Source organism: Oculina patagonica, chromosome 9 (genome assembly GCF_052425735.1).
Source record: "Oculina patagonica isolate OP01 chromosome 9, crgOcupat, whole genome shotgun sequence".
NCBI lineage: Eukaryota > Metazoa > Cnidaria > Anthozoa > Scleractinia > Oculinidae > Oculina > Oculina patagonica.
This window is the reverse complement of record NC_135766.1, coordinates 19,918,110-19,927,629: the sequence shown is the minus strand read 5'-3', so window position 1 is coordinate 19,927,629 and position 9,520 is coordinate 19,918,110. Positions and strand designations below refer to the sequence as shown.

General features: G+C 38.7%; 1 long non-coding RNA gene across 5 annotated transcripts; it reads right to left on the bottom strand.

The window, feature by feature from the left end:
• Nucleotides 1–2,331: 2,331 nt before the first annotated feature.
• LOC144666466 (uncharacterized) lies at nucleotides 2,332–8,838 on the bottom strand. 5 transcript variants are annotated; one of them, XR_013573186.1, is made up of 9 exons: nucleotides 8,658–8,838; nucleotides 8,467–8,577; nucleotides 7,972–8,071; nucleotides 7,704–7,798; nucleotides 6,857–6,928; nucleotides 6,187–6,292; nucleotides 4,564–4,672; nucleotides 4,075–4,190; nucleotides 2,332–3,242 (listed from the first exon to the last, which is right to left on the bottom strand). It is a non-coding gene; the product is annotated as an uncharacterized LOC144666466 (long non-coding RNA). The 5 variants fall into 5 exon arrangements; XR_013573182.1 differs by having other exon boundaries at nucleotides 6,187–6,285; nucleotides 6,853–6,928; nucleotides 8,427–8,577; nucleotides 8,658–8,823; XR_013573183.1 differs by lacking the exon at nucleotides 4,564–4,672 and having other exon boundaries at nucleotides 6,187–6,285; nucleotides 6,853–6,928; nucleotides 8,658–8,827.
• Nucleotides 8,839–9,520: the final 682 nt, after the last annotated feature.

Genomic DNA, 9,520 nt, shown 5'->3' with positions numbered 1-9,520 from the left:
AGGCCCTTAGGGCCTCTTCATATGATCCCGGTTGACCGGGCTGGCCCAGTTACCGAGATCTCGGCTCACTCCTATTTTCTTTGTAAAATTTTGGATGTGTTCATATGAGAAGGCGGGCCAGCCCGGTTGCCGATATCTCGGTTTCTGCAAACGAGATATCGGCAACCGGGAAGAAAATTTTTCCACATGAACACTCCAGCCCGGCCGCCGGGACGCAACTTTTTTTGAAAAAATAGCTTCCCTTCAGTCCCTTTCGTAACTGGGCGGTCAAAATGGCATAATTTTGCCTTGTATCTATTTCCACTTTAGAAATATGCGAATTAGCTTTATAAGTAAAATTACAAGTGTCGATAAAGCTACGATAGTCGCAAAAGATGCAACTTTATGTGTCGCAATTTTGGTTTCGTTTCTTGAATGTTACCCCCATCAACCGGGCTAAAATTTTCCATTGAACAGACGTCAAGATCTGTCCTGGTAACCGAGACAGCCCGTTTACCGGGCTCATGTGAAGAGACCCTAAGTCGCACTATATTCTTGAATTAAGAAGCCTTTTTTGACACATCTTTCGAAGAGCGTGTGGTGGCTGGAAAATATACATCAAGGAACAACTTCAAAGGCAGCGGTGGCGTAGATGAAAAGTGAAATAACAATCGCGACGGCTGAAATCTGCATATCTAATGAGCTGAACAACTGCGGTAGTAGGTCACGTTTCTTTTTTTCCACACTTTTGACTCACTTTCCGCAGTGTTTGTTTTTCTGTGCAGCTTGAGCATTTTTGATTCGCATATTAGAACGAATCAAATGTCTGGTTATTTATTTATTTCAGCTTTGCCACACACAATTAATGCACAACGAGTTGTATCAAAACAAGTTCGCTGATCATGTTGTTTTACTTGTCTTGGACTCCGGGATATGATTCACCTGCTCCATTTCTCTCAAGTAGTATATTTAACAAAAGACCGATGTCGAATTCAGAACTGAACTAAAACATTGTCATGAAAAGAATAAAAATAACATCGAACCGTAGAATATGCATATATCCAAACCTGCGACAAAATAGTTTAATTGTCGGTTCAATCGTCCTTCGCCGCCTCTCAAAACACCGACTCCAAGTGAATATTTCGTGAAAGAAAAATATATTTCGCCACCTTTCTACGCAAGCTTTTTAGAAATTATTTGTGAAAGCTTATTGAAACGTTCTTATTCCAAAAAGGCTAAAAAAAAAACTCATTGAAAGAAAATAAGTTTTTCGATGAGTTGTTTACACAACTTTACACAAAAAGTAAGGGTTGTGTAAACAAGCGATGCGAGACAGTTCACGTGCTCCACGCAACATTCCTTTTTTTAATGAAAATAGCATCCTATCTTGCTAGCGGTAAGGAACGGCTTTTGGTCTAATAACTGCTGTTCTTGTAGGATTCTAGGTTTTTATTTGAATGAAAAAAAGGCATTTGTCGTGAACGACGTGACAAAGGGTCACACCACACTCCTTCACATTGCGTGACATCCCAAGTGGCAATGGTAACGTGTGTTTCTTGAAGCGTAGTACATAAGACAAGTAATAGTACACTTTGTTCTTCCAACAGTCTTGTAAAAAATAAATTGATTGATTAGTTCTTTGTTTTTTCGCCTTGTATCTCGAATTACTCGATTCGAAACTTGAAGTTGTTGACTGCTACAGTAACTCATTGATTAATTCATAATTGTCAACTTTTATTCAAATGAAAGTCCACACATGTTCGCATAGCGGACTCACTTTTACTGTTATTAAACTTTATTTCCAGTTCAGACATTCTACAAAAACGTAATTTTAAAATAATATTTATTAGTTATCAAGATTAATTGAGGTTGTCCCAAGGGCACTTTGATTTATTTATGTTTTTTGTGAATCGATTGGCTGCCTACTCTCGTCTACATTATTAGCCCCTTCCCAGTCCCCTACTTTTGCTCTCCATCTCTACCCTTCCAAGATGGTAACCAATGACAACGCGTCCAAAGAAATACTATTAATTTTAAGCAATCCTACTAGTCACAAATTAAATACAATTAAGAAAGCTTTAGGTACAACTTGAATTTATTTCCATTTGATTCATGATCTTTTATGAACAACAATATTTCTTATTTCTGAGTTTCCTGGAAAGAGGAACTTAGATTTACTGGCCATGTAAACATCCTCAATCAGGAAAGACCTACGTACATTTATTTTCAACATACATTCACATGAAATATGCAACCGCAAAGCTAATTGAGTCTGTGACTTCTTCAGTAGGTTGTCATGTAAGAGTTGAATCTGGGATGACTTCATGTACCACATATGAAAAATACCCCCCTGATATCAAGTTCCAAACTGTTTTTATTATGTTTATTTTTAAATTTTATTTATAGTAAATTTAGTTTAGTTTAGGTAATTAATATTTCTAACAACTAAAGACTTTGAACAAATACATCAAGATTTAGATGAGCGATTAAACTACATAAGATTTCAATGACATTAAACCCTGTACATTTACATTTGTAAAATTTTTAAATGTAAATGTGTATGGCCTGGGGTCATTGAAACATTATGTAATATGAATGCTCATCTTTCTCTTAAAGTATTTTTAATAATATTTTGGTTTATTATAGTCATCAATAATTCTGTTGGTTATTTTCAATTTATAAGTTAATTCTCATTTGGAAGCTGGTAGCAAGGTTTACTTTCCATGCATGGCTACAGGAAGTCATCCCAGATTCAAATCTATTATGGCAATCAACTGAAAGAGGTCATAGAGGAAACTGGTTTGGTGGTCAAATAATTTATGCTACATAAATGTCTGTTGAAAGTAAATGCAATTAAGATCTTTTCAAATCAAGAATTGCTGTTTCGTTATGCTTTCTTCTCATTTCAATTCTCCTTACTTATTCCCATACATTTATTTTAATGTCTGTTCTGAAAATTTGGTGATTTATCAAGACAGTTTTCTCTAGTTGATGATTGCCTTTGTTCTCGCCACTTGACTGATGGACACTGGACTAACAATGTAAGGAGAAACCAGTTGTTGATCACAGAGACAGGAATCTTGTCTGGACTTCAGACACAGCATATTCCACTGACTACATGAATGTTCTTTAGTCACTGATCTTCACTGCTTTCCATTTTTTATCCATTTGAATGTGATTCTGTCTACTGCATTTAGCATCGGTAAGTTTGGAGAACAAGTCAAGGGTTGTGCAAGCTAGGCTGGGATCCTGTGAAATAGAACCTGCAAAAAAAAAAAAAAAAGATGAAAGAACTGACGATTTGCAAGCAAAACATACTAGCTAAAAGAACTTTGTCTGTGGAAATGAACTGACTTACAGATGGCTGTGACCATTTGATTGGGGTAACTAGGAAGAACATTAATTGGGAAGAAACAATGGCAGCCTTTTTAGTAAATGAACCTTAACAATTGGAACAAAATTGAGTTCCCAACAGGAGACATCCACAACCTTCTGTACACCAGTCCAATATACCTAATTTTTGCAAAACCTATATATTTGAAATATTTGAAAATTCATTCTTTTCGATTAGAAGATTAGCCGTAAATTTTATGTTACTTATTTCTCAGCTATTACCTTGTTTGCTGTCGATTTACAAATGAGCCCTGGTCTTTCTTAGAAAGCCCCTTTTATAGTACACCTTCTTTCCAAGGTGGCTTTTAGTGTTTAAAGTTAACTCGAGTTACCTTTCGGCTCTGATCAGAACATTTATGAGCTCATTTTGCAACACACAGGCAATGATTGATTGATTGATTGATTGATTGATTGATTGATTGATATTGATTGATTGATTGATTGATTGATTGATTGAATGATGGATCGATCGATTGATTGAAAGGCCTTTTGGTGAAGTTAATCTCCTACCATTAGTCTTAGTTCTATAGCTAAGCAACAAAGCCCAATGCAACACAGAACTCTCCCCTAGCAGGGTCTATAATGTGATGACACTCAAAACAAGCTCTGATTAACCACCTTTAGAACTGGCAAGTTGAACTTGCCCGCAAGGTAAGGGAAAAAGTTAGAAATGACAAAAAGTATAGAGATTGTAGTAAATACCATTTTTATAGGTCCTCTATCTTCACACCACAGCATCATCTCTGCTATTATTTTAGCAAGGAAACCACTGACACAACAGCAAGCCATATTTGATCCTTGTGTAGATAGGAATTCAACTAAGAAGAAAAATAATTTTGGATGATCACTTTAAACTCAGTCAATATATCTGTGGGCAAGCTCAGATGACAACATAATTATTTATACCACTTGCAATAAATTGTGAAGTCAAACACATTAAAAGCTTTACTCACCATACTACTGTAATTTTAATTCGATTTTATTGTGTGGTTCCAGAAAATGTAAATTGACTCCCCCCACAGAAGGGATTGGAAATTCCTGGGGGTGGTTGGGGGTCTCAAAGGCCAAAAACGAATGAAGGTTGATTGGAATTTCCAGAGGGGTACGTAGGGGCAGGAGGGAAGTCTTACCGAAAAACCCTTCCGTGGAGGAGGAATGGATAATTTATGGAACTACCTCATTATGACTCACCCAAAACACTGAGCACATCTTGTTCAGTAATATGTCTTTTTCCTTCACATTCATTGTTCTTGGTGGAATACTTGACCCAGGCATGTAAGTCAACATCCAGTAACCCAGCCTGGAAGATCAAAGAAAACACAACAAGGATTGACCATTTTATTAAACGGATCCCTTCGGTTTTGCTGTAACTGGAACACATTCTTGAAGTGTAATCTTTACTAATTAAAAGGAAATGCCAAGCTTAATGTTACTTAGTAAAATGCAGGTGTACTGGTATACTCATGGGTAAAATTTCTTTGGCTCCTTGAGATTACACCTGTATAAGCATACTTGGAAGGGGCAGATTCTGCATAGTAGACCCCCTAGATCACACAGGTCAAGAATTCCATCGGGAAGGAAACCCATCGATGTGACCAAATGTTGTGTTAGACCACCCATACCATATTTACTCGAATAAGCACCGCCCCCGAATAAGTGCTGCCCTTGAATAAGCGCCGCATTTGGGACAAAAAAGTTAACCCCTTGCCTACCAGGGCCAAGTACACCAAGCAACCGGTGGCCATTTTGAATATTTAATGAGATTCTAAATTTGGCTAAGCAATGGCATCTTTTCAGATAAAATATTAAAGTAAACCTAGATGAAGCATTAACAATGAGTTCCTCTCCCTTTTCCGCATTCTCTTACTGTACTGTTGACTCGTACAGCTCCCCGGCGAACTCCTTGACCATGTGCATTTGGAGGTTCAATTTCTTCGATCGATCGAAGCTTCTTCTTCGCCACCTTCTTCTTCTTCTTAGTTCAGACTCTTTAGAATCACTTGGCTTTAATTCGCTGTGACTTAAATCGCTTACATCAGAGTCGCGATCGGCAAAAAGTTCAGCAATAACTTCATCTGTGTCCATTCTGCCTTCACGCACACAAGCCGCCATTTTGTAAATTGTCTGAGCAAAAGCTCTTTTGGGTCAGCGGTGTTTCGAAAGTAGTGCCAGACCTTTCTCAACTACCGGGGATGATTTATTCAAAGCATCACAAACAACCAGGCTTCAGTGATGTCCTTTGGTTGAGGACGTATAATTATATACGTCCTCGGTCGTTGCGTGACAGAAGAGAGGACGTATATATCTCCTTGGTAGGCAAGGGGTTAATAAGCGCCACCCCCGAATAAGTGCCGCAGTCCCGATGCGGCAGTTATTCGAGGAATCCGTTTAACTGAAAACAGCACTATAAAGCAACTCTTAAACAAGCTTGGACATTTCTTTTCATCAAAAGTGATGTTTTCCATTCAAAGTGATTGTTTTACCGCTCGTCCATTAGTTTTTCTATCCAGCTGGCACCACTTGTCTCTTCAGCAAGAGACGAATACTGAAACTTAAAAGACGCTATTTTCAATTACTGTAAAAGATTGGATTCTTTGTGGCGTCCAAATTTTAAATAAGCGCCGCCCTCAAATAAGCGCCGCACTTGAAGCGGGAGAAATTTAATAAGCGTTGCGGCGCTTATTCGAGTTAATACGGTATGCATCACCACCACTTTCCTACTCCAATACTCTAAAAATCCCATAACAAGCTTTCAGGTCTCTCAGGTCTCCCAAGTGCGATAAATTTAGAAATAACACAGATTGTTATAAATACCCTTTTTCCTAGGTCCTCTATCTTCACACCAGGACATCATTTCTGCTATTTATTTAGCAAGAAGCCTACTGACACAACAGCAAGTCATTTGATGCTTGTCTACAGACTAGAATGCAACAAAGAAGAAAAAACTAAATGATCAGTAAACATGCAGCATTAGAAAATTCAGGCATATATCATATGGGCAGGCTCATGTGGGCAGGCCAGACAGCGGTCTAACGCAGCGTGCGTGCGCAGTTCCTGCACAATTCCCGCCAAAGTTTTCCATACAAAGTCTTAAATTTTCCGACAACTTTCGCTTTAAAGCCAAAAGTTAACGCCGTCTCTGGAAAGTTAAGGTTTATATGCCGCTTTTGGATTGAAAATTTGATAATTCATCTCCACTGAGTGTCCCAGCTTGAACTGTTCTTTCACCGTACTATTTCTTTAACAATTCCTTACAAAAGTTTGCGCACTTTCGAGTCGAAAGTTCGAGGCAGCGAAGACCGGATGTGACGTCAACTTTTGCATTTGACCGCTGTGAAGGGCAGGCGTATATGGGCAGGCTCATGTACATGTATACTACTTACAAAATAAAATAAAATAAAATTGTTATGTCAAAAGCATCCAAAGATCATTAATACATATACTAGTTGTAATTTTATTTATTTATTTATTTTTTACGACTCACCCCCCAAAAAACACATTTTTTATCGTTCTTGGAATTCTTGTCCTATATAAATCAAACATCCGATAAACCAGCCTGGAAAATCAAAGAAAACACAACAAAGATTGACCATTTACTGTGTAAATAAATCCATGTTGCTTTGCTGTAACAACACATCCTTGATTTTAAACAGATTTACTATTTATAAATGCTCCATGTCAACTGTGTTTTGCTGTAATGTTCAACACATTCTTAAAAACACACTTTAACCTCATATGTTGAGTATATAATGTGCTATTTTTTCATCACTATTTTACTTTTTGTGGTTATACAAGTCATGTACTTTTAAATAACAAAAGCACTAAGGAGGGACAGGCACCAGGCAATGGACCCCCCCATCCCCCCCCCCCTAGATCTAGCACTGGTCAAGATCTCTCTCCTCCGCAGAGGTCTCTTTCGTGTTTCGTACGGGCTGGGAAATAGGGAGAGCAACGGGGAGAGGTGAAAAGTAAGCGCGCGGAGCCTGGAGAGAATCAAAACCAAAGCGCGCGGGGCACCCTGGGAAGGAGAAAGGAAATCGCCCTTCCCGTCGTCCCCCGCGCTCCCCCTATTTTACATTTTTTCGTGTTTTCGCCTTCCTCCCCTCGTGTTTTTTCCCCTCCCCCCACGAAAGAGGCCTCTGCGGAGGAGAGAGGGTCAAGATCTACTGGCAAGCAAACCCTCTGATGTGACCAAATGTTTTGTTAAGATCAAACATCATGTGATCATTTCCCTTCTTCAGTGCAGTAAAAACTCTGATAACAAGCTCCTGGGTCCTTCTCTGTAAAACAAGTCCCATAAATTTGAACATAACAGAGATTTGGGTAAATACCATTTTTTTAGTTCCTCTATCTTGACACCACAGCATCCTCTCTGCTATTTAACAAGAAACCAGCTGACATAACAGCAAGTCCTCGCCTGTGTACACTGCAATCCAAATAAGAAAAAAAGGTTAAATGAATGATCAGGAAAATGTGGCAATATACACAAGCTCTAAAAACCTTCTTGTCATAAATTTTAAAAACAAAAAACATCCATTATCAATGCTCTCACATACTTTTAGTCAATAATTTAATTTTAATTTTATTTTATTGACTCACCCAAAAGAACACTGTGGTATTGCCCTTACTCTCCACATTCATCATTCTTGGAATACTTGGCCCACATAAGTCAACATCCACTATATGCCAACCAGAAGAACTACAGAACACACAAAGCAGGTTAAACAGACTGTATCAAGCAAAACATTAACAAAACAACACACCAATTAGACCAGTTTACCTCGATGTTACAACTTTAACTTAAAGTAAATATCCCTATTTTCATGTTTGGACATTGGGTAAGAGCTTAAACGCTGTCAAAATTCGTACAAAAAAACACTAGCCTTACTATTAGTCCATTCAGTCTACTATCTAGTTAGGAAACGCAACACGTATGCAGTCTGGGCTCATATACCAGCCGGATTCCCGGAAAGAAAACTTTGGGAAACTAACAAGAAAGGATAACTTATTCAATCAGGAGTTGTGTTCAAGAAAAGCGGGTTAACAAACTGTACATGTATGTTATTAACTTCAAAAAGAATATGGGAAGCTTACCGTCCGCCATCTTGAATATGACTGCTGGTCAGCTGTCATTTGTACTGTCGTCTCAAGAGACTCAACACACCGATCTGGACCCAGACCCTTCTCTTCTTTTGAAGTTGCAAGCTGTGAACGCACAAATCGACAAAAGAATCATATTCTAACAAAGCCCTCCGTTGCCATACCCAACCAGACCTTACACATACCAGTGTATATCCAGAAATAGAGCTACAGGTGGACATCGATGGTCATCCAGGCGATCCATGGAAAAACCTGAAAAAATAAGAAAAAAAATAAGAAAAAACGCGAACTGATCCGCACAGCAAGGAGATTACCTGCCAAATAACCTGGAAGGAGTAAGTTATTTTGGTCTTCGGAGTGCCCGAAATTCCGGTATATGATTTTTCCACGTTAAATAAAGTATGTATGTATGTATGTATGTACAGACAATGTGCATGTTCGGTATATGATGTACAGACGAAGCCGAAGACTGGTTCGAAGCTTTCCGAAGTCCCATCAGAGAAACCGAAATTCCGAAGATGTTTTTGACTTTTTCTTTTTTCAAATATATTAATCTGAGATGTTCAATGATGTTCGGTATATAATGTACCGACCATGCCCGGCCCAAGACTGGCTCGAAGCTTTCCGTAGTCGATCAGAGAAACCGAAATTCCCAAGATATTTTCGACGTTTCGAATATATTCGAATATAAGCTGCCGAAGCTGTCCGAAGGTTGCTTTGGCAATTCATTTACCGCCTGTACTCGCTTTGAAGGATTCGATTATTTTTTTTCCTCGCAATTAAATCGAATGAACAAGCATGCTGCTCAATTTAAGAGGTAGTAGTCTTGGATTTGTGAGACAGCCTTGGGTTTATGCAAGTGTGATAGACGTTTTATAACCAGCAGATGTGCACATGTGAGACTACTTGGCCAATTTTGTCAGATGACTGAAGCCACTTATAGGGGCCCTGAATGGTCCCTCAAAATGTCGCAATGCTTGCAAATTTTAGTGGGTGCTCGCTCTACTGCTCGCACATTTTCTGCTCGCTGCTCGGTTTTGTGCAGGTA